Below are 23795 nucleotides of genomic sequence, written 5' to 3'. Positions count from 1 at the left end.
CTCATGAGCTGTCACCCCACACAATATATAAATAAATTATATTCCATATAACTGCTTCCAAAGATATTCCATACAAGTATTGGATGTTATAGCTAAGTTTGGCAGATAATTTTAAAGCATAAGAGCAAAACCAAAGCAGGTCATAGGGTGAAAATTCCTCATGTGCTGAAGATTGCTGTCAATGTAAAATAGGTCCCACTTTTAAACTTTGGCATTGGAGAAAATTCCACCTATTGTAAACTGGAGCTATATATTTGGTTTGCAGATATTTTTAGCAGTTCACTGGACTACTTCATACGTGTATGGAAACCACCTGCCTCAGATGACTGCTTTTGCCCCGCATGGACTTGACTGTTTTGCTAAATCTGCTCCTTGTTTTCTATCAGGATGTTTTGGAAGTGGACTAGACAGCAGTCCCAATGATTGCTACAAAAACAGCAATTGCCAGACAGAGGAACTGATGCTTATGGATTTGTGCCAAAAACAATTGATCTGGCTATCCTGACTGGGTAAATACCAGTATATCACTTGTAAGGGTCTGAGAGAAGTGTATTCATGCCTGGTTCTAAAATTCTGTTCATTGATACTTTTGCTAAAGGGAATGAAAAATAAACAGACAGAATACTCACTGAAAAAAAAAAACAAACAAAAACACTGGATGCTTGTTCCACAGTGTGTAAAGTGCTGTAATATTCTTGGTCCTTGCCTCTTTATATGACTTTTTATGACTTGACTCTTTATATGACGTCTACCAAAATCTGTATGAGCTAAAGTCACCTGTTTGAAAGTGCTATGCAGGCTGGAGAGAAGATTACCCACTTTAAATCAGCACAGTTCTGTTTCATAGCCCAAAAGGAAACACCTAATCATTTTAGGTTTGTTATTTCCTTTCCTACCTCCTTCTCACATAACAGCTTGCCTCCTACCTTCCCTACTGAGACAAGCCCAAAATATGTATATGAAATCTTGCAGGAAAATCTTCTTCCCTTTTCTGTGCTGGGTCCTTGGACCTTTGTTGTTTCAATACTCAATGCTCTACATCTGGCAGAGATGTCTTGCTACCTCTCATGATAGAGGACTGTGTCTTCTCACACGAAGACAGCAATGAGAAAAAAGCCATGGGGAGATGGTGTCTCCCAGTTTTGTTTATAAGTCTGCCTGGGCCAGCAGGTCTGTGCTTTGCCCCTTGTTGTGGCTCAGACAGGGCCATTCATTATATGTCTACCGTGTAAACAGTACAAGTTTTGGCTTTTGTTGTGTATAGATAAAGAGAAACTCTGCCAGAATATCCTGAAAATCCATTTGAATAATCCCATATTCGGGGAAAACGCAGACAATTCCATTGCCAAGATAATGCCTGCTGAAGGAATATCCTTCACCTCAAGTACAACTTTTCTCTATTGGGTGAGTCTGCTGCTGAAAGGGTTGGATGTGAGGGTGACAAGGAGAGAGAATTATAAAATCAAAAAATCATAGAACTGCTTATGTTGGAAAAGAACTTTAAAACCATCAAGGGCAACTGTTAAACTCACGCTGCTGAGTGCACCAATAAACCATGTCCCTAAACACCACATCTACCACATCTTCTATGTACCTCCAGAGATGGTGGCTCAACCACTTCCCTGGGCAGCCTGTTCCAGTGCTTGACAACCCTTTTGGTGAAGAGATTTTTCCTAATTCCAATCCAAACCTCCTCTGGTGCAACTTGAGGCCATTTCCTCTTGTTCTGTTGCTTGTCTCTTGCAAGAGACTGACCCCCACCTGGCTCTGACCTCCTTTCAGGTCTGTAGAGAGTGATAAGGTCTCCCCTGATTCTCCCCTTCTCCGGGCTAAACACCCACAGCTCCCTCACCTCACAGGACTTGTGCTCTACATCTTCACCAGACCATTCTGATTCCCCATACCTCTCAACATGGGTGGAGGATTTCAGCAGGGGTCTCCAGTGGTTTTATCCAACACAGCAGAGTCTGTGGGGGCACCTTTGTGGTGAGAGGAAACTGTAGCTCTTTTAAGTTAGGATGTGATGCTGCTGGGAGTCCAGAAGGTCATGTTCTGTAATTGGAAACAAATTTCAAAAGGAGACTGATTCTCATTTGATGTTTTCAGACATGTCAGCTTAAAGTTAATCAAGCAAAGTAATCTTTTCTAGTCCTCTGAGTTTTGAGCTAATGTGTTTTGCTGGCTAAAGGATTTGATATTAGCCCTACTGTAAACAGCCATGAAATCTGAGATGTCTTTTGTCTCCTTGTGATTCATGCAGAGACCTGTAGCATTTTAAGCCCAGCGATCAGTATAGAAAATTGACTTGATCAAGACAAAAATTGTGGTTTATTTATCAAAAATTAACTAGCTGTCAAAGAGCTGAGTAAAGCTGAAGAGCTAAAGAAAGGCAAAGAACAAAATGTGATTGCCACTCTCTCTTGTGTAAGAAGACAAAATGTGACTTCTTCATGATTTCTGTATCATCACCTGATAAGAAGCAGCCAGCCTCACTGCTGCTTTCATAACAACATCAACCCCATCGATTCTGCTGGGAGCAAATCTGAGCACGAATGCCCTGAAACAACACTATGTGCAATTTCTTCCCACTCAGAACCTGGGACAAATAGTTCCCTCAGTGCTAGCAGGAGAACTTGCATGAGTGAAGGGAAAAAGATTTTGCTGGATATTCACATGCTTCAAATGAACTTTTTTCCCCATATCCATAAGTACAACCTCCTCCCTCTTTCCCAGGAAATTAACATCTGTGTTCATCGCTTTCCATTTTCTCAGTTTTCAGGAAGAACCATAATCCAGCTACAGTCATAGCCCATCAACTTTTAATTTCCAGAGCAGTGCTGACTTTCAGACCCTCCCAGTTCCCTTCTAACACATCGTCACTGCCCATGACCACAGACCTTCCATATCAACCTGGCATCGCTCTCTTTAACTGCACACTTGACAGGAGGGGAGGAAGGAGGAGGGGCAAGCAGACTGTAGCTGTATCAATAAAAAAACCCTGAAGTACCCATCACTCCTAGAATTTGATGGGGAAATTATTTGTTTCTGCTGAGTTCAGGGATGTCTTTGTTCTGAATTAAAAATTTAGAAAACATTATTTCAGATTAGATCAGTTTAAGAAAACAGTTAAAATCTTAAATGTCATCTGTATTTTAAATATCATGAAGGTACATCTGCTATTAACCTCTCTGCCCAGCCTCAAGCTAAGATCTCAGTGGGATTTCTATGGATTGCATCATGCCAGGTTACCTGGTTGTTACCACTCCAGTTGATGTTTTACTGTCAGACTGCTGACTGTCAGCTTGTATTTCTACCCTGCACAACAATGAAAGCAGAGAGTTTGTAGGGATAAACCACTGGGAAGGACACTGATAGGAAAATAGCTGTTTAAACATTAAGTATCTCAATATTTCCTGACTAGAAGTCGATTTTTTAAAATCTTATGGGTGTGGGGAGACACAAGAAAAATGTCGAAGCTATCCATTTATTATTCCAGACTGCAAGTGGAATATTGGCCAGAAAATATCTTCTGATAGGAAAAGCTCTTTGAGTTAAAGAACAGGTCTAAAAAGTGCTGACCCACTCCTGAGTAAGGGTCAAGTCCTGCTTCATCCAAGGAAATTTTGGAAGGGGCTGCAAAAGTAACTGCCACATGTGCTGGTCCAGGGCAAAGGGAAACAAATATTTCTCCTCAGTGTCAGGCAAGGAGTAATTCCAAGAGGGAATGTTGAATGTTCATTCTGCAGCCAAAAAGAGAAACAGGCTCTAAGCAGCTTCTCCCCTTCCCAGCAACAGCATTTTCAGGAAAACTGTGGACTTCTTACATGAAGGTGTGCAGCAGATGATTTTGTGTAGTTAAACAGTAACTATCTTCTTTTGGGCAAACCATCTTTTCTCTTCTACCACCAGCACCTGCCTTGTCAGGATTTGAGGGCAAACAGCAGCCCCTCAGCAGGCACAGCAGTTGCCAAGGAGACACAGAGCGTTCATCCCTGCAGAGCACAACTGCCCCACTCCCAGTGACACTGCACGGCCCCACAGATGGGGACATACACAGCACACAGGGGATGCCCCAGGGGTGGCACAGCCAAGTCACACACAGTGGAGATACCTCTTTTTTTCCTAAGTAATCTGATCATAGATATGACTAGCAATCAAGAGCATGTGACATGACCTCTCTTCCCCACAAAAAAATAGTCTTCGGATGGTTTTAACTCAGCTGGCAAACTCCTGGTGACAGGAGCTGTTTTCCACTGGACTTATAATTTTTAATTATTATTTGAAGGAGTAAATGTGATACTCTTTGCCTAGGTATTTTTTTTACCAAAGAGAAAAGAGCATTTTTGCCCTCTGGTAGTTTCGGTTGTGACAGAAAGCCTCAGTGGGGCCAGTGGGCATATGGGAGCACGCAGCAGCCCTGTCACCAGGGTCTGAAACAGGACAGAGAGCACTGATGTGCCATGGTGCCATTTGAAACAGTTTTGGTATCTGACCCAAGCTAAGGGACAGCCGCTGCTGCCTCCATACGGGTGAGATCACCAAGCATGTTCTGCTGCCTGGTTGGCTGAAGAAGGCCCAGCCTCTGGGCCTTTCCCACAGCTGACTCATGTCCCACCCTGCACTGCTCCCATCCCAGGCCTGATGCCTCTCCAAAAGCAGCAGTTCATGCCAGAGCCACATCAGCCTTGCTCCCTCCCTCCTCATCCTCCTGCTGCTTCTGAGGATCCGTAGTCCCAGCTCCATCTTAGATGCTACCCTGCAACCTTTTTTCTGTAGATGGTGGTTTCCTGCTGCAGGAAGTTACAGTTCCCCTTTGACTTCACCAAAATAAATCACCTCTTGTCCTTCACCTGCATTTTCAAAAAAACAGATGAGTTATAATCTTGTAGGTATTTTGCTTAACAAAATGGCAGATAAAAATGCTCCCTTTTCATCAGGCTGTTTTATCTCCCATGCCTTGTAAATAGCAGAAAGAAGAAAGCTCAGAAACTCACCAAAAGCAGGGCAGAGTTTTTCTCTTCACCATCTGTCATGCTCTGCATGAGATGGCAGCTGCTGCCCCACTGCTGCAGAGAACAAGCCCTTTTGGTATGGGAAAATGCCATAAGGGACAGAAACAGCTTATTCTACCCCAAGTGTATGATCCCCACTTTTTTATGTGTGTTTGGTTGGTTCTGTTTTAATTTCATATAGTCTCACGATCCACAAGTTCAAGCTTAGGCCTCACATCCAGATAATTCCTCAGATCCTTTTCATGAAATTTGCTGTTAGATGATAAAAATTATACACTTTCTCCTCATCTAGTTTCATTAGTCACTCCATGCCTCCAGTTTTATCCATGCAAGTTGTTCAGGAAATCTAGATTTTTTTATGTCTAGTGAACTTGCCTGGTTTTCAGTTTTATGAGGGGAGATGCACATACTGCAAGCTGAAGTTTCTGCACTGCTGTGCCCAGGGCAAATTTGCAGCCCTGAGAATGGCACCCAAGGGCAGGTCCCAAGTTCATGCTGGTTGACAGTGAAAAAGGTAATTTTTAGAAGTTCAATAGAATAGCCCAGTCTGAAGCATTAGATTTCCTCTACAAAACTGAAAGCAAGAACAGTCATAAGAACTAGAAAAAGATCCAGTACCATGTTTTGTCTACTTTAGCCTTATTATATGCAAAAAAGAATATCTTAAGATCAGTCAGATACCCCAAAAATGACCAAGTAAAATTGTGTCTGATAGCAGAGGTCTTCTTAGCCTGATGTTGCCTAAAAATCATTCAGAGAGCCGAAAAGAGGAAACCCCTTTCAAAAGCACCAAAGTTAACTAGTCACCTATATCTTCTGCCAGAAACAGTGGCATGAGGAGATAAGTAATGCCCTTGGTATCCCTTTGGATACAGCAGTTTTGTAAGGTGGAAAGTTGTTCTCAGCCATTTCCCATCAGAAGACCAATGTCAGTCTATGCCAGGAGTCTCCAACCCAATTCTAGATGTGTCAGTGTAAGGGCACATGGCCTCTGGGGTAGGGAGAGAGGAAAGGGAAAGTATTGCACAGCACCACAATATTGTGGCCACTCAGTTGAAACACGTGGTAGCTTTGGCAGTTTTATTGAGTTGTTTAAAGGGAGGGAAAAAAAGGAAGAAAAAGAAATAAAAATACAAATGCTATTGATACCGGTAGTATGGACATTGTGTAAGAAAAGGATTCAATGGAGAGACTGTAAAACACTGTGTTCTGAAGAGTACCAAGCAATGGTAATCACATCATACTAGAGTGCTCTAAGGGCAGCAAAGATGCCAAGCAGACAAGAACAAGGGAACTCCTCCACAGCCATGCACATAAACAGCTGTTAGCAAAAGTGCAGGGATGTTTCCTTGGAAAAAAAATTACAAATATGGCCCAAACTGAAAGCATCATCCCATACCATGACAATATTTTTCATTCTCACAAGCATGGAAACAAAGGGGCTGGGAGTGGGACAGTCAAGGACATGGAGATGCTTCACAGCACCCTGTGATAGAGCCAGGATGAATCCTCCTGGAAGTCTCTGTGACATTACTTTAACATCTGGTTCAGACAGAATAGTCATCCACTCTTCTGGTGATACAAAGTGTGACATGAAGAAATCATGGATTAATTCAGTTCCATCTTTAAAACTGAGTTAAAATAATTCATTCAAAAAGATACCTGCATAGCAGTGTGGGTATTACACCAATCCAAAAGAAGAGAGAATTACTGGTCAAACAGAGAAGGAATTAAAGGTGAAAGGAATGAGAACAGAGAAGTCTTAGGGTGCCAAAACATAGAATTACAGTTCATACTTCCTTCATTACTGTGAACACTCATCAAGCCTAGAAAATGTGAAGTAAAATGAATTATCAAAAACAATATTCACTGAAGTTTGGGTATCAGTAAGTACCGTTGCCTTGGCAGTGGCTCAGAGCACGCAGGTGTACATTTAGTGCAGCAATGATGTGTGGCAGTGCAGGTGGCTGCAGCTATTCTTTGTCCTGAGGAGAACTCAGGCAACCAGCTGTGGTGGTTAGCAACCCAAGGTAAGCATGTAACTTTGCAGTCATGGTGTGAACCCATGATTCCCTTGCTTTGCCTTTTGCATGTTTTCCCCTGATTAGTTAATATTTTGTCTCCTTGTTTTTTGTATGAAATTATGTATATTCATTTCCCTTCTTTAATATGTAGTAGCTCTAGAAAGTTCCTTGTTCCTCGATGCCCCATTGGATCCTTCCCTGAGTCCCTCCTATGTGTTGTTCCCATTGGTTCCCTTCCCGTCAATCCCACCTGCTTGTGTCTATACCATTGGCTGAGATCCCTTTCCCCACCTACTCCGTACCCAGTATAAGATCCCTGGACCCTCCCACCAATTGGCCTCTTTGTCCTGTCTTTTCACAGGAGTAAACCTGTGTGGAACACATACAGAGAGTCCCCTCCCTTTACTTCTTTCCCTTGGCCTGCGTGCCTGCATAACGGTGACAGGAAGATACAGCCCTTTTGGGTGAGGGGCTCTAACCTGTTTTCACTGTATGTTGGGCACTGAGGGGTTTCAGCGTTGACATCCGGGCTTCTTTGTGTCAGCACGCGAGAGGTAAAACGCCCTTCTGCAAGCTCCCAGGGGCTGAAAATACCTCGAATGATGAACAGCAAATAAAGATATTAAGAAGGATTGAGCGTCATTGGCTTTAGAGAGAAAAGAAATTGGAAAGATTAAAAAGCTCAGCAAAACAGGGCTAATGTGTATGGGTGAAGGAAAGAGAGCAGTAGCAGGACTGGGAGGAACCCCCATAAGTGAGCAAACATAGTATTCTTTAGGAAGGAAAAGTCAGAAAAGATGGATGCTGAAGCAAGCATGGGAAGGAAGTCTTGTCAAATACTGCAGTCCTTGCAGAAGTCATCTACCCATAATAAGAGCAAGAAAGAAACCTCAAGGCAGATGCTAAGGCAGAGCAACAATGCATGGAGAATATAGTCACAAGATGTATCAAGAGAAGTGGAGGTGCAGGACAAAAAAAAGCACAACGTCGGATTTCTGCTCTGCCCCCAGACTGTTCTCAGTGTGTTGCTGTGAGGAGCTGATGTCTTTGTACTGCATGCATTTGTCAGGATGCAAGCATAAATGCTTGGCTTCCAAAAAGAGAGACACACCAATTTTGATATAGATATCTAGGTTAGACAGTATGAGGTGTGTATTGGTTTTATGTGGACACTAAGGAGACAGCTAAAGCCCCTGGTCCCATTTTTAGGTTGTTAAATTTTGATTTGGCAAATCCATCTTTAGGAGATCTTATATCTGTCCTATTACATCAGAGTATACGCCTGCAACCTTTTAATACACCCTCGGGGCATCTCACACAAGGTTTTCAGCTCAGACATGGGGTATTTCAGCTCATGTATTTCTTTGAAGTGCCCTTTTCCTCAGCTGTCTACAGCCTTGAAAACTCAAAACATCTTCTTGTGCCTGGCACAAAGTAGGTGATGGTTTCAGCAAGTAAACTTACATGGATTCACAAGACTAGGAGGAACCTATACCAAGCTTATCACTGTTTCTGTACACCCTAAATGCTCTGGGCTCCCAGGTGCTGTGATGCCAGCCCTCCTTTTGCTGCACCCCGCACCGACTGCTCTTCCTGCTGCGGGAGCCGCCAAGCCCTGTGGTGGAACACACGAGGAAGGCAGGCAGGAAGAGCATCGACTGAACATGGAGCCCTCAGCAAGGAGAGTTTGGTGCATGAAATGACATTATTCCCTAACCATGTGACATAATCATATCAGCATGTATCCCATTGCAACAATCTCATCCAGTTCTTACAGGTCTTAATGTTGCCAGCACTGGAGGCTGGTTTACGGTTGCTGTGACAAACACCTGAGGAAGGACTTGTGATAGAACAGTGGTATTCCCCCACCAGAAATGGGAAGGAGACTTGCCCCCTTTTAAACTGTAGTTATTGCTTCACCATTGTCTACCCTATTCTTCCTTGTCAGTTGAATAGGAATTTAAAAGCAGAACTGAATTTTTTTATACATAAACATTTGTGGTAAGCAATGAGCCACAATAGTGTCGCAACCAAAACACAGTTGCTCAACGGCACCTGTTAGTGCAATTACTTTGACACAAAATGTGTTCTTCACTGTTGTCTACAGGGAAAACCAGCAGCCTGTTACCCCGCAGCTCCAGCTGGCAAAAAAATTTGTTACCTTGATCTTGCATATTATTGCAGATGAAAATAACAGAATTCCAGTGATTAAACTTGTTTTTCACTTACTGTGAAGTGCACGCTATAGCCTGCAACCAGATAACCTTGGGAGACAAGACTAAACCAAGCTAATTTACAGATAAATATTTTCATGGGACATGAGTATATGTATAAGGGGAAGCATACCTGAAGACATATTTTTCCTTTATTTTTCTCCATGGCTGAATTAGTTCTAGAGAGAAGGCAGAGTCTTAACAACAGTCATCTGCTTCTTTTTATGTTCTCACAAGCCCTTCCAAAGCCCTAAGTGGGGGGAAACTTCAAAGTGGCTAAAGACAAAAGGACAATCATAAAATTAAGATCTGATCAGAAGTTCTGACAAGTTTCTCCTAAAATAACTGTCATTGTAGAATGCACAGTGCAGATGTTACCTATATATTTAAGGTTAAAGGTTATTTTAAAGAGGTTTGTGAAAAATAACTGAAGTAAGAAAGAGCATTCCAGGGAGGTTCTAATTCACTGCGATGGGGCATGTAGCTCTAGTGGGAAAGGTGTAAAGGACAATAAACTTACAAAAAAGACAATTTTGCACTAGCCAGTATGGAAGATCAAAAAACACCCATCTTCTTAGGAGGTCTACAGGGAGCTTGATCCATAGGAACCATGTGAAACTAGGACATTTCCTCACAGTGGGCTATTGGAGCAGATTTTTATATACCTATGTGCAAGAAGCAACACAAGGAAATGGTTTGGTAGGCATGGGCTGTCCATTTTCTATGTAGAAATGCAGCACAAGTATGATAATTTGGCTCTGAAGGTGTCTCCACAGTTTTGACACCATTACAGCAATGTATAGTGCCTTACAGTCTATACAGTCATGCTAAAGCCAACTTTGTTGGAATAAGAACAAAGAAAAAAGTTGGGAAGCAAGCAGATGGAAGGATAAAAAATTTCATCTATCCGTGAAATGGAAAAGAATGAAAGAGATGCTGAAGTTATCATGGACAGTTTTCATTATCAAGTTATGACTTCAGGGTGATGGACCAAATACTGAAAGTCAATATTCCAAATAAGCGTGGATTAAATGTTCTTCTCATAGGACATGCTCAATGGCTCACAAGATAAGGTCTTATTATATGGATTATGATGGAGTGAGGTCTGGAGAAAGGGCTCATCCTACCATTTAACGGAAATGCTGGGGCTGGTAAAATTTAGGTTGCATCCCACAAAACCAAGGAAAATAGCATGCAGTGTGCTGTAACAGATGTAAAGGAGGCTCTAAAGAATTGGCATCTGAGAAGTCTGAAAGTGGACACACAAATCTATTCACAGCAGTGAGTAGCAGACTGGGAAAGTCCTCTAAGCTTGCTAATTTTTCTATTTTTGTCTATTCTTTTTCTTTAAAATTGGAAAAGGATCTTAAAAAAAAAAAAAAAAAAGAAAGAGCAAAATGCAGAAAAAAAGGACACCTGAGGGGAAAAGATTGTTCTTTGCAATTTGCAAAGCTAAAATTGTCTAACAACAGAAAGGATAAATGTCAAAAAACCCAAAAACATTGTGTACAATTCTAGCAAAAGGGCATTACTCTCAGCCTGACATAAACAAGTAACAACTCCCATCTGGCAACTAAAGTCTTGCGAAGGGAAATACACTGAAACTCCTGCCGTTGATGACTGAGGCCTGTTATGGGAAGTGCCTGCAGGATCCAATTGTGATTGCAGCAGAAGGAAGGGAAATGACATGCTCCTGTCCAAAATAGCTTGGAGTCTGACAGTATTTGAGGCACTTCAAAATAACACACACTCAGAAATGAAATGTGAGTAGAAGTGGACAGCGGGTACTGAGCAGTTCAGCCAGCTGAGCTCTGAGATTGCTCCTTTCCCCTGACTTTTTCATGATGAAACATCCACGTTACCATCAAACCTAATATCCCTTTCAGAGGAGGGAAGAGCAGAACCAAGCAGTGGTGGTTTAGACTGAAAAAACATATGTGAAACACCTTGGGAAAAGAAAGCCAGAAACTAAAAATTATAAGTTTTTTGATAATTCCAGGGAAGAAACTGTCATTCATACATAGCTTAAGCCACAGCCTACTGAAGCCAAAAAGAGCCTTGCTGTGAGATTCAGTGGGCTTTGGCTCATGTCCATCAGCTAAACGCTTTCTCTGGCAAGTCTACAGAGTGATTCAGCCCCAAACTGCTCAGCACAGCCAATTTCAAAAGTCCTATTCATATTCTAAAAAAGGCAACTGGACGTCATTCCACAGTCCCAGTTGCACAATTGTCTCCAAACAGGTGGCAGAAACAACATCCGTCACTGGCCAGAATAGCACAGAAAGTCTGGAGTCTGTGCTAGAGCAAGATTTTACATCTAACACTCATCCTATAGAACCAGTTTGATATTTTCCATTGAGATTACTCTCTTTAAAGCACTGGTCAAGCTTTTTATTTTTTCTTTTTTTTTTTTCCTGATTTCACTGCAGAACGAATATATTCATCTCCTCTTGCAGGAAATCACATTAGCATGTGAAACTGATACAGCAAACAGTAGCAGGCATGGTAATATACTTGGGGGGCTTTCCATTATGGCAGGAAGAAAGATTCACAGAAATTAAATTACCATTTTTAGATAAAGGTATTAGTAATAGTACTTTGGACAAACGAGATTGCAGTACATCTCACAGAATAGGGATTTCTGTGGAAAGAAAAGCAGATATTTTTACAACTTACCCAGGAAGGATGCAAATCAATAGCTATAAAAATACATTATTTGGCCCCTGTTTTGCAGAGCTTTTTAAAAAGATTCTGTTTCCCCACAACTCCCAGGGAATTTAAGGGAAAGAAAGAAATTCATATTTTACCAATCTGATGGGGGAAAGATCAAAAATTAACAGGAAAACATTTAAATATTGACTATTGACACTTCTACAATGACATTTTTAAAATTGAAAGGCTTGTTTGGACAAGGTGTTTATTTCAATATTTTCCCAAATGAAATTTTTACTGTTCCTTTCAAAATAACATTTTTATGCTTTAAAACAATCCAGATGACAATGAAAAGATGTTGAAGATCCCACAAATTTAATACAAGGTTTTGAATTTAGCTTAAAATTTGAGTAGTTTCTCTTCTGCTGGACTCACATCTCACCTTCTCTCTGGCTTTTCAGATTTGGGCCAATTAACAAAATTATCTGTTATTTAGACATGTTGTTTGAACAATGACATAGGGTGAGCCTGCAATGTGGTGGTACTGCCAGAGAACAGGCAATATCTTGGCAAGGGAAAAGCTCTCCTTGTGAGAACAACACTGCTGAATTCCCTGTTGCCTTGCACTTGTTGGAAACAGTCTATGCAGGGACAATGCCTGTAGCACACCTTCTCTCTCTCAGGGCAGTATTCTTTAGCCATTTGCAACCACTGGAAACACTACAGGACAGTACATCATCAGGCCCCGTGGGTCCACATCGTAGGAAAATTATGGGTATTTTCTTATAGCACAAGGCTGTTCTAGAGACTCCTTGATGAGATAAAGTAAAGAATAAAAGTGACTTTCCAAAGAAATAGAAGACCAAGTTTTCATCACCAGTGAAGAAAATTTGGCCATGCTTTACAGCATCAAAAAGTTCAGAGAGACTTCAGTAGGAACAGGATTTTAAGAGAGTGTGCACCAGTCTCCCTACAGACAACTTATTTCCTTTTGTCTTGAACTTAATGTGGGAAGTCTTTTTGCTTGCCTTTTTTTTGGTCTTTTTTTTAAAGTTTTGGGCAAAGACATAAGAAGGAAATCTCTGTTCTGTAGTAATAGGTACATGTAGGAACTTGTTGAGGAAGAAGAAGTGAAGTGCATTCCTACTGGCATTTCTCAGTTGCAGTTTCACTGTTCACATACCTCAAGCAGGAAAAAATAAAGGATCATATAAGTATTCCCACTGGCACTCTTTGTCATTTCTTACCAAGAAAAGTGTCTTGAAGACCTTGCCTCGTGTTTGATGCAAAAATCCAAAATTCTTTGTGTGATAAACACTCATATTTAGTAGAGATTACTACAAGCCTTTCCAAAGGAAGAGGAAAAAAGAAATAAAAAAACCCCAAACTAAACCAAACCAAAAAGCAAACCAAAACCAAACAAATCCCCTCACAAACAAACACAAAAAAAAAAAAAAAACCAAAAAACAAACCAAACAAACCAGGAAGGGAACATGTCACTCAGCAATGCTCCAAATACTCCCAACTTGAGCTCTGCTACAGCTTGGTTAAATTAAAACAATGGGGTAGATCTGAAAATTGCTTCATTTTTTCCATTCCTCTTCCCTCCTCTTTGTTTGGCAGGAGAACAGGCGAGCAGAAAAATTTCCCCTGGTGAACTGTAACCTGCGTTTGATAGTGAGGCCAAATTATACAACTGAATCAACATACTTTGATCTCTAACTATCACTTTCTATCTTTTCATCACACATAACCCATTCAGCTGTCCTCTCTGATTTTCTCCCATTCTCCTTTAAACACACCCATTTGCAAGCTGCTGTGGAGTGCTGACCTTGTCTTCAAGATCCCCAACCTGACAAAAGCTACATTAACCCTGCCAAGGGAGAAGGACAAGGGCAGGTTGTGCAGGTTTGCTTTCCCAGGCGAATCTAGACGTACAAGAAATGTATAACTGAGAAGTTTAAACATGTTGTAAGAATATAAATATGCTGTATATATATAAAGTACTATATATGCTCACATAATATGTCCTAACAGGAACACTTGCAAAATGTTTGGCAAACAACCAAATGGTATTAAAAAGCTGTCTTTCCTCACTCCACATTGTAATGTTTCAGTTCCTTATTGTTAAATGAAATGAATACACCCAATAACAAGGGTTGAAAGGGAAAGGTGTGCTGCAGAGCCTCCCTAAGCAGGAGCTAGATCTGTAGAAAATTAATATCTGAGTAATAAAACACTTTGGTTTTTTAATCAAAGCAGATTATTCATTTTTGCTCCAAAATGAGTGTGTTTTCTGTGTTTTTTTTCACAAGTGAGAACTCGTTTTTCCTCTTGAAAATCTGAGGAAGATGCATTTCAGGAACCCCTCCAAGCAAGTCTAAATGCAATGGTTTGGAAATCTTCCCTGATTCTTCTTGCAGTTTAGTTTGGCTGATATGAAAAAAAAAAATACGCATCTTTTTCATGCAGAGATTGACCTACATGCCTAATTTTACCATTTGTAAAGTCAGAAGATTAAATATGTACACGAATCTTCAAGGAGGTGAGGCCTAACAAACTTTTGATAGAAAAACAGAGGAATATGTGTGATTGTGAAAGACATCTTTTCTCTCTAGATACTATAAAAGCTAAGTGCAGTCTGCAGCAGCTTACAGATTAATTATCAACTACACACTAAGTTTTTCATTCCTTTCCTCCTTTATTCCTTCTAGCTGACAGCTGGTAGTTTTACTTTGTTCTTGCTTTGAGAGTGCCTATACTTTACTGGTAATAAGTCCTTTCAAATAATGCTTGGATTTCCTTGCAGAACAGAGTGTCTTCCAATCAATCCCATTTCATCTGTCAGAGAGTCCAGAGATTTTCAACAACTCACTTTGAGTAGATTAGAGTAACAGATATACCCTTGAAGACTTCTCTTGGAGAGGGCAGGCCTGCTCTGGAGCACTTAAAGCTCAAAGGCAATTACCACATATTTCCAGAAGAAACTCTGACTTGGTGGCACAAAGGTACACTACCACACTGGTGTGAAAAGGCATTCTGGATAATTAAAAAAGTAAAATTAAAAAAAAATCCAAAAAACATTCTGTGTTGTTGGGTTGGGTTTGGATTGTTTGGGGTTTTTTTACTGGACACTAGAAGTTACACTTTTCCGACATTTTTTCTTTGGAAATGAACTACCCAAATGCATTGTTTATGAAGAAGACTATGAAATGCTTTGTGGAGTCCAGCAGATAAGATACTGTAATATAGTATCTCTCTATATATATAGATCTCCTGGTGTAAATAGGTTAAATTTCCATAGTGGCTGCACTTGTAAGTCAGTCCTACAGTGGATGTTGAATCTCACTCCTGACAAATAGAAAATATACATCGAATGCCATGCACCTCTGACAGACCCTGGTTGGGAGACAAAACTCAAAATGAATGTAGAGAATAGGGCCTGATCCATTGAAGCAAGTCTGTGTACATCTTAGGAAACTAACTTTATTTCAGGTATTCACATTAAAACAACACGAAATGCTAAAGTAGAATTAGCATCAAAAGCACAGGAAGGATCAAACAACCAGCTATGCTTATAACCCAGTTATTAATATAACAGCTTCAGTGCTTCAAAGAAACCTGCAGCAGAATGAAATGGAACTTGGAATGAGCTCAGGCTGCAGTTCAGACCTCAAAAGACCATCACTACGTCACCCTAAAAAGAGAGTTGGACCCACCTTGTGCTTCACTTCAGCAACCCCAGATGTCAAAAGAGTCACTTAAAACATTATAAAAGGTAAAGATGGTTGAGAGGACTAATAAAAGTGCAAATGGAAATGTCAAAAAGTTCACAAAATATGAGCAATAGAAATGAATCCAGAAAGTCATTCAGTCAGAAGGTTAGAAAGCATGGCTCGGGAGAATTATGAATGCTAACGTGCCACTGAAAAATGTGAGGCAAATCTTTTTATACATAATTGGGCAGAAATGAAGATAAAAGAGCCCATGTAGAACAGAGGGAATGACCTAAGTTCTCACTGAAAAAAAAAAAGGATCAAGGTTAATCTACTGCTGGTATCTGAAATGTGAAGAAGCAAGAGAAATTGTAACCTGGATTATTTTATCAGGGGTGGGATCACTCAGGAGATGAACACAATCACCACACAAATATAGTGTCTGTTATGAGACATGCCATAATTAGAAAAACAAAATTCAATAACCAGGGTCCCACCAGGGGGTACTTAACCATTCAAAATGGTATACAAAGAAAGAGCAATGTTTAACAAGAAAACCAGTTTATTTGTCTTCTTTATCAGCCTCAGCACATATTATGCAGACACAGACTTGGGCAAATTCAGTATTGGCTAGCATATTATACTATTACCATTCTTTTCCAAGAAATACATTTTTAAAATAACCCACTAACTATGCATCAGTTAATTTGGGATCCCGTATATATTAAGTAGGCGCTTAAGCTTTTATGTCAGCACTGTTCTGCACTTTAATCTTTTCCCACTGAAGCTCCTGTTTTGAACATCCTGTCCTATTCCCAAAAAATTAAAATGCTTGCAGAGGCCATTGCCTTTAGTTGCCTCTGGCCATTCAGCTTCTCGTGTGGCCAAGGTCTTGAAGCCTCAAGTTTGAGAAATTGAAATGCAGTAACCTACACTTTGTAAAACAACTGAAATTTGCCATGAATAATTGGCCTTTGGGGAGCTCAGCTCAATCTGTGGCATATTCCACCCCTTTGCCCTCCTTCCCACTGACCCCTGAGCACTGAAGAGAAGCAAAACACATATTTGAAATGTATTAATAGGAAGAAAGTCCTACATCAGAGACTATTGTGTGTAAGTTGTAGGAAAGCTAGCTCCCCATTAAGCTTAAGGCATTGACAAAGCAAGTGAATGTTAACAGGCAGAATGTTCAATAACTGAGAAACAGTAAGGCCTGGTAGATCACTCAAATCAAGGAAAACCACTTTATTAACAGATATTAAAAGGACCAAGATATATTTTGTGGTAGGTAAAACCTAAAGAATCAGAGAGCTAAGAACCACAATGCCTTGGAAAGCTGTATGCTCGTGAAATACTGGATGCACATATTCATGCTCCTGAGCTCCTGGAGTTGCAGGGATGGGGCCTAAATACGAATTTAAATTTCATGCTCTAACTCTTGCAGAAATAAAGTTAGACAAATTGTCAGAAAGGTCGAGCAAGTTTCATGTGTTCTGATACTTTAACTTATTTTATCCTTACAGCAGATACATCTATACACACACACACACACACACAAAAGAGCTCTGTGAGATGACAATCAAAGAATAAAAATACTTCTTCTGAACTGTGGAAGCAAAAGTTCTATTGTAATTCACTTGAGGTTTTGGGAGAGCAGTTCATGGGTGGTTAATATTTTGCCTGACTCACTGAGAAGAACTAATAAAAGTAAAAGCTGTGCAGCTGCTCCTTCTAATCTGAAAATAAATCACAAAGGCAGGCACAAACAAAAGGCAGGTGAGTTCTCAACTGAACGATTAGGAGGAGGATGAATGAGGGGGGAAAATAGGTAAAGTAATCCACCAACTTCTTCAACAAAATTTAATCAGAAAAGTGGTTTAGAAAGGGGCCGCAAATCTACTGAAAACAAAGTTTCAAATAACAAACACCAATAAAAGTACAAAATAAATAATAGCCTCAAGGCCAAAGTCTAGAGATTAGCAGAGCAATCAAAATGAGCCAGAAAAAAACAATCATAAGTCTGCGAAGCAGTCTGTCAAGAAAAGAGCTCTCAAAACCAGATTTAGGGAACAAGCTCTGTAGAGGGAATGGTCGAAGGCTGACTGATAGAGCCAATATTTCCACCCCGGCTGGGATTTCTTGGTGAGTGCCAACCTCATGAAAAAAAAAGACTCTTCCTAAAAATCAAGTACACATTGCAAGGATAAGGGATCATAAGGAACAGATCAAAAATTTGCTGCCATAATCTCAGCATTAAATAGAGCTATTCCCTCTTGGCACTGAAAAATTTTAGTGACATTGACTTGTGTTTACTCTTAGGAAATATACTGGAGCTGTACTGGGGGATACGGTACACATTAGTCCAAGTGACAATAATCAATACACCTTTGGCATACAGTCAATCAAAATACACACTGAGATTCAGCAGCCTTGCCCTGACTGTGGATCTGGGTACTTATTTGAGACAAAGTCTGCAAAATATCCCCTTTTAATCTTCTGCATCCTCCTAAATCGATGAGATTTGGAGGCTACTACAGCTCTCAGACAATTGGGGATTTATATTCTGAGGATTAAAATGTCACAATGTGATCATTTGGTCATACAAGACCCTTGCCTGCAAGATCATAACAGCCTCAACAGTAATATTTCAGAATATTTCCAGCCCTTGAATGTAGACTGTTGGCAAGTTGAATTTTATAATTGCACATGAATGTTCCAAAATTTAACTATAAAAAAAATAACAAATTTCTGCCATATATTGAAAAACCTGATCTCTTTTTTTGCCAAAATATTTATTCTGGTAAATATGACTTTCACCACTTACTCTTTTTACAGAGGGACCCTGTCGCAAATCTCCTGTTGCACTCTCCCTGCTGAGACAGGCTGTTGCCACATTTGGCAGGGGAAAGCCCCAAACTTGCGAAGTCTGTGCGTATTCTGAACTTTCTGGTGACAAACTTCGGCACTGAGGTTAGCAGAACTAATGACATGCATGAAGATGAGTGCACATCTAATCAAGTATTTGCAGGGTCAGACGCCATTATGATATTATAAACACAGGATCATTTAACAGAGAGACCAGAAAACTTTTCTTTGTGTCAGAGGAATAAATCCCCTACTGTTTTAAAGCTCCTGAACAAATAGGGGTTTCATATTTGTCTGTGTCTGCTGTCTATTTTGGATCTTTGTCATTTACCCTGGCCCACATTTAGGCCTGGAGCAGCTGAGAGAAAAGTCTGGATGTGTTTATTTTTTTATTGCCTATGGAATCAAGCCACGAGATAGTCCTGTCTGAAAGGAAACTAACCCTGATTGCACGACTGATGGGATTGTAGTGTAAAAAAAAAAAGTCCATTTTAAAGTTTACCCAAGAGCAGTGTCTCTTCAAGTAGTGTGACCCTGTGGCTTCATTTAACATTTCTAGGACGGAGTCTGCAAGGTTAATGTGTTAAGACAGTAAAAACTTTCCCTGTGCCTTGGGCACATCACTTCTATTCACCAAGGCAAATAACACCCCACCTACAGCAGCCTGCCCAGAAGCGCAAATGCTGCACAGCAACAAGCCTCCGTTTCTTCCCGTCTCCTTGTCTCCTTGAGACTGACATTGCCTGGGTGCTGAATAGCCTGGTGGGAAGAGTTCAATGCGGGGTTTGCACTTTCCCAGCCATTAGCCAGCTGCCACCGCATTTCATTATCTTAGAGGGTGCTTTTATACATCAAAGGCACTTCCAAACAGTGAGATGAAGTGGAAGTAACTGAGCCTGGTCCACGTTGCAAGTTGTAGTATTATTTATTGTCGTTATTTTTTGCGCCCATCTCATGCCATCTGGCCCGCTAACTGTAAAGGCTGGTGATGGAAAAAAGATCCAACACTCCCCTCTCAATTTCTTGGAGTGAATCCTGCTAAACAACTAGGCCTCGGAGCAACTGCCTGTTGTTATCAGGACTCTTCATTGTTTCGCACAAGGAACCCTCTAAAAAGCAAGGGGAAAAAAACAAAGGTAGCAGACAGGATCTCATGTGAAAACAAAGTAAGCAGAGCATGAAAAGCGTCACCGAGATGGCTTTTACTTGCTTTCTTTCTGGTGTAGCCAAGAAATAAGGAGTTGAAAAAGATTTTCTTTCAGTCTTCTAAAGAAGTTTCCTGTGAACAAACCAAGGTAGTGGGTTTTGCATAAGATTGCCTAAAATCACTGTTCAGCTGTTTTAACTTACTTCAGCTTTTGTCTTATTATGGCTTTCTTTTAATGACAAAAGCCCATATGGCTGGTGATTCATTGTACTTCTCCAGTGTTTGAAACCTTCTTTCCATTACTGGAAATCTCTAATTGATATATTCACAAAATCTTTAGAATTACATTAAAGGGTGAGAAAAAGTGAAATCTCTCTATGTGTCACAGACTGCTTGTGAGTGGTTTAAACAAGAGTTGTCAGTGGAAGTATGACTAAGCTGCACTCTTACATAGTGGCTTGGTTTTACAGTCCACGAAATAAACTACAGCAGATTTCTACTTTGTGCCTGCCTGCCACCCAAATGCCCTGCTGCCAGGAAAATAAGCTCAACAAGAAATGCTCAAACTTTCATACTGACCTTTTATGACACAGATATTTTGTCTAAGGATTTCTTTTCCTTTCCTTTAAACACTAACTTGAGACTTTGGAAATACAATAGTTTGATGGTGAGTGAGTGAGGGCAATTGATTGTGCAATGTTAAGGTACTATGTCTTAAAAAATGTCCACTTGCAGAACATTAGTTCTCTTTTTTATAAATCACAACGTTTTCCAGTTTTGTTTGCTTACCATGAAACTGAGCATCTGCTATAGTGAATTCTTGTATCAAAGGCTCTGATTATGTAAACCAAGTCACATAGCTAAAGCTTTTGCTCATACAGTTTCTAAAGGTGACTGTGCATAAAGAATAGTTTGCAGCATCAGGGTCACAAATTTGGGTGTCCTTTAGTAGACTTGATGAACTTAATTTGAGACTGGCACAAATAGGAGCTGAGTACAAGACAATTAATTTGGTCCTAAAATCTCTTTCTAGTTTGCACTCAGTGCAGATGACCTGTAGCTGTGAAATATCTCCCTGTAAGCTAACAACTAGATTGTTATCCAAGACTGACTTGGAAACAGTAGTCAGAGAAAGCAAGCTACTGGCAGCCAACATCAAAAACAAAAATCCCTGACCTTGACTGTACTTAACACAAAAGCCCTTTTCCTGCTGTTTTTCAATGAATGAACGAACGAGAGCCAGCAAATTATATAGCAGACACTTTCTTCTGAAAAGATAAAGTAAATCTCTTTTATTTCTATATACAATCTGCTGCACAAGCACAAAGACAGGAAGCAATATTGGGAAATTCTTAAAAATATGATTTGTGCTGGATAGAGTCTCTTCCTTCTCCTTTATATCACTTGAACAAATAGTGAGCCAAGAATTTCCTGAACTTTTGCAATTTGCTTGGAAAATGTATTCTCCCTTCTCTGCTACTTCTTTATGAAGAACAAGTTTATTCCTAGTGGTAGGGTTTGAATTTCACTTAAAACCGCATCTTATATACTCTACTCCATCTCTGCTCCTGCCATCCTGGCTTTCTTTGTAATGGGATTGAACAGGTGCTGCGACACAGCTTTATTTTCAAGCTGCACCCAGATAATCTTCCCCATTTTAGAGCATGGCAGGCAACCCTTCTTGGGCAACCAACCTTGCACCACACAAACGGAGAGAACAGTCACAAATAAATAAGTCCTTTGCTCAGTTTTAGAAATATGAGCAAGTCAGATGTATCCAGTAAGTCTTCACCAGACCGATTTGTGTAGTACCTCAAATGAGCTGTCCACAGGAGGCCTAAGGCTCACGGGACAGACATTTTTATGCAGATGAACTAGGAACTGCCAAAAGCAATATGGCCAAAGCAAGTAGGTTTCCCATCTGTTTCAGGCAATAGGATGGCACCTCTTTTGTCATTTCAATGAACATTTATTCCCCATTCAGGACCAAATGGGTAAAACAGGGCCCCGTGATAGGCTGGACAGGCAGCATTTTACCCCAGCGGCCCCACAAGCTGTCATTTGGGCTATGGCACCTGGACAAGACACTGCTCAGGGAGGCAGCATGCAGTGTCTTCTGCAGAGAGGTGGGCAGCCAGCACAACCCCGCTCTACCAGGGTTTGGGGGAGGGAAACAGTGGAGTAGCATGAAGCTGCAGGGCACAGTGCATGGAACAGACCAGGGAGTAGAGGGAAAGGCTCCAGGAGGGGCTTGTTCCCTGGAGAGGTGAGTACTTGGTCTTGGCATTACATTCATCTGGGGGGAGAGGTTAATTTCACCCTCTGATAAACTGGATCAGGGAAAAACTCACTTAATTAGCCTTCAGGCTCAGTTCCTCACCTGATGAAAGCAGGACCATCTTTCACTGTCCCACTGGAGCAGAGCAGCAGCTGAGGATGTGTCCCCCAGTGCTTACTGCCCTCCTGCAGGGTCTCCCCTGGCAGCGAAGCCCTCAGACCCTCTGCCTGCTTGTGCTATGGGCAGGTGCACACTGAGGGCAGACTGCAGCTTGCCCAAAAACAGCTCCCCTGGAGAGCGTGGTCCTCTCCAGCCTTCACCTCCCCTTTGCCATTCTGCCCGGCTGTCATATGGATGCTTTTCTTTGCCAGCTGGTTTGGAGCAACCCAAACTGCTACTACAGCAAGGCTCTGGAGCAGTAGGAAGGAGAAAGGCAATTGGATCTGGCATTTCCTCGCTGATATTGGGAAAACAGGACGGAATTAGAAAGAGAAAATGCAAACTGTGCTGCAGTCACAGGTTACCTATAGATCTTCCAGGAGAAAGGGGAATGTGCAAACACACTGCAGCTCTCAGGATTCCCTGTCAAAGCATGTAGCACCCCTGGCTGAGAACTGCTCAACCAGGGCCTGATGGTCAGAGGTAAACGGGATTTTAAATGCTGTACCCCATTCACCAAAACAATTATAATAGTAACTCCCATGAGAAAATGTATTTCCCCTGCTTCAGAGTATCTTTAAATACCATGACAGCAAAGACTAAAGATAATAATAGTTCTCACTTTGTTTCAGATATGGTAAACTAAAAGAAGCTTTCTTTAAATTTATATTTCATTAAAGGTCACCGTGAATTATGACTCTCTTCTGAACTGCTCAGCTGTTACCATGCAGGGTCACTGTCTGGACAACCCTCCCAACACACCAACAGCTAATGAGCAATGACAATAAGTTATGAGGCACAATTCAAGGAAACAAAAAACAAAAATGGAAGGATATGAATTCTACAGAGCACACACAAAAAAAATGGGTGGGATGCTCGTTTCCTCAAATTGTGTATCAACTTCATAAGTTAGCAACAAATTATCCCCCATTAAAGGATGAGGGTATCATCTTACATCCCACCTTTGTGTTCTTTTTCCAGCACTCTGCTGTAGATCCAGATCTCTGCTTCTTCTGTTTGAAGAACTGTAATCTTTTTACATATTTTGAAACATGGAGTATTGTTGCTGACATGATTCACATGCTGGTCTCCCAGCACAGAAAATCAACAGATCACTTCAAAATATCTGAAAAAAAAAAAAGGAATCACGGCGCAGATGTACACTAACATGCTCAAATGATAGTGCTTGAACTATATTTAGCAAGACAACAAATAAAGGATGAATTACAACACCATGAAAACAAAACAGATTTTTCATACAAAACCTTGCAGCTGCTTTCAGACAGGATTAATCTGCATTCCTGAATGAGATATTTCTAGTATTTTATTTAAAAGCTCTGGGTTTAGTTTCTTGTTACTTCATTGTATCATTTCCCCAAAAAGAGCAACACTTCTTTTTTCTTTTTTTTTTTTTGTAACCTAAGAAATACATTTTAACCCAGTTGTTTAGTTTGCATGTTATCATTGCTGTCTTCTGCTTTCAATATGATACACACAGTAGCTAAAAATGCTGTTGTACTGTTACACTGTATGCAGTACACAGTGTACCAAGTGCATGTTTATTCTTAATCCCTAGCAGTTCTCAGTCACTAGCTAACAAAACACAGCTCTATTTTTTGGTTGGTTGGTTTTTTTTAAGGGAAAAATATGGAAAATCCTGTATCCATTTTAAGAAAGTATTTTCTCCTCTGGTATCAAAAGATTTGAAACATTGGCAAGATGCAGGGTT

The 23795-nt window shown here is 40.7% G+C and overlaps 1 long non-coding RNA gene across 1 annotated transcript in view; it reads right to left on the bottom strand.

Annotated features, from left to right (window-relative positions):
* Positions 1-23795, bottom strand: part of LOC108444808 — a 155654-nt gene that overhangs the window by 122140 nt on the left and 9719 nt on the right. The window contains exon 2 of the long non-coding RNA XR_001859508.1: positions 23029-23192. This is a non-coding gene — a long non-coding RNA (uncharacterized LOC108444808). The remainder of the gene's footprint in view (positions 1-23028; positions 23193-23795) is intronic.

The sequence above is a fragment of the Corvus brachyrhynchos genome, unplaced genomic scaffold, assembly GCF_000691975.1.
Source record: "Corvus brachyrhynchos isolate BGI_N302 unplaced genomic scaffold, ASM69197v1 scaffold242, whole genome shotgun sequence".
Classification (NCBI taxonomy): domain Eukaryota; kingdom Metazoa; phylum Chordata; class Aves; order Passeriformes; family Corvidae; genus Corvus; species Corvus brachyrhynchos.
The sequence above is the reverse complement of the archived record's forward strand: the minus strand, read 5'-3'. Positions and strand labels throughout refer to the sequence as shown.